Below are 1,894 nucleotides of genomic sequence, written 5' to 3' on the forward strand. Positions count from 1 at the left end.
CTCATCGGACTTATCCATTCACGGCAACCGCCTCGGGCCGGCTATAAATAACACCCCCCGAGCTTGCTCTCGCCCCCGCACAACTCCACCACCTCACCAGACCCCGCCTAGCCACTGGAAGAGCCTCGAGGGGCCTTTCTTCCTCGACTCCGGCCACCTCCGTCCGCCTCGGGCTCCGGTAACATTCTCTTCGGTGAGAACTCCTCCGCCGCCCTATTCTCGCTCGTAGCCTCGTACCACCTCCAGAAGGCTAAGCCCCACTTCAATTTGACCCCCGCAGCTCCCTCCGGCGAGATCCACGACTGCCCGAACCGCCGTCCGCTGGAGCACGGGCCACCGTCGACACAGTGCTCGCCGGCAACCACCACCACCACCCACAGACGCGGAAAGGTGCACTGATCACGAAGGTAACCCCCGATCACCTTGCCTTGCCGTGGATCGCCGCCGGCGACCACCGCACCTCCCGGGCACCGTCACGCCCTGTTTCCCTCGTTTGAAAATTTAAACCTGACGGGTGGAGCCCGCCTGTCAGCCTCTCAGTCTTTTCTTTTAAACGAACCGTTTTCTGGACTTTTCCGCAGAGCCCCCTAGAAGTTTTCTGTTTCATTACAGATGGGTCCTTGAACCAAAACTCTTATAACTTTTAAACAGAAAATGGTTTTTGATTGATTCTTTTTCTGTCATCTTTCCTTTTCTGTTTAGTTATTTGTCATATTTATTTGAAAATTATTTGGAACAATTTTCTGTACACTCACGGTATTTACGTTACGTACATATTTTTCTTATACCGTAGATACCGGAGGAGGTGACGGAGCTGCGAACTTCACCCAGTTAGGCTCCGACTACTCCGAACCAGGCAAGCATGTTTGAACTCTTGATATGATGAGTGGTTGTTGCATGTTTGCATTTTGTATAGACATGGCATGTTTATGAACATTTCTTTGAATGTTATATTTCATGCACATAAGTGGAAAGTAAGTTTCGGAAAGCATTATGTTGTTGGATACATATTTGCATGGCCATGTGATGGCATGCGGATGGGTAAGATGGCAGTGTTGTGACATGCCAGTCTTATGCCAGATTATTTGACTTCCGTGTCATCGTGAAACAAATCACATTCCCATTCATTTCCTTCCTGTACTGTCACATGTTTTCCGAAAGGAATATGGCTTAGTAAGTTGCAAATCGTTTTCCTGGTACACACCAAATAGAGAGGCCGGGATGAGGGTTCCATGGCCCTGGATTAAAGCCCGTCATCCGGTCAGGGGGCATGGGTGTTTCCGGTTGGGACCGAGAGGGGGGCACCCCTTAGAGCGCGCGTATAGAAATTTGATCCCATGCTATTCAAGGTTGTGACCTCCCCGTCTCATAGTTTTTCTTGGACGTTGTCCAGGGTGATTCCTGGCATCGTGAGGTGAAATGGGTGTGTACTAGTTAAATGTGGTTCTACCGAAATGCCATAAACGGAACTAGTCCATTCGTGACTACGGAAATCCGTTGGCTGTGGTCAGTCAATATCAACTCTGCAGAGTCACAAATCTTTCAATCATCTTGTACATGTTCAAGTACTATATTCATCCTAACTTGTCAGGTATCAGCCTCAGTGACAAAACTCCGGTGGAATACATGTGTGGTAAACCCAGTTAAAAGATTATTCTTGTGGATGGACTAATCTTGTTATTCACATTTGTTAAAAGCCCTGTCTGTGATGTCGCTCAGACGTCCGACGGTGGCACACTTGTTATTTACATTTGTTACAAGCCCTGTCTGTGATGTCGCTCAGACGTCCGACGGTGGCATACTTGTATTTACTTTTATTGTAAGCCCTGTCTGCGATGTCGCTCAGACGTCCGACGGTGGCATACTTGTTATTTACATTTGTTACAAGCCCTGT

The sequence above is a fragment of the Triticum aestivum genome, chromosome 6B (genome assembly GCF_018294505.1).
Source record: "Triticum aestivum cultivar Chinese Spring chromosome 6B, IWGSC CS RefSeq v2.1, whole genome shotgun sequence".
Classification (NCBI taxonomy): Eukaryota; Viridiplantae; Streptophyta; class Magnoliopsida; order Poales; family Poaceae; genus Triticum; species Triticum aestivum.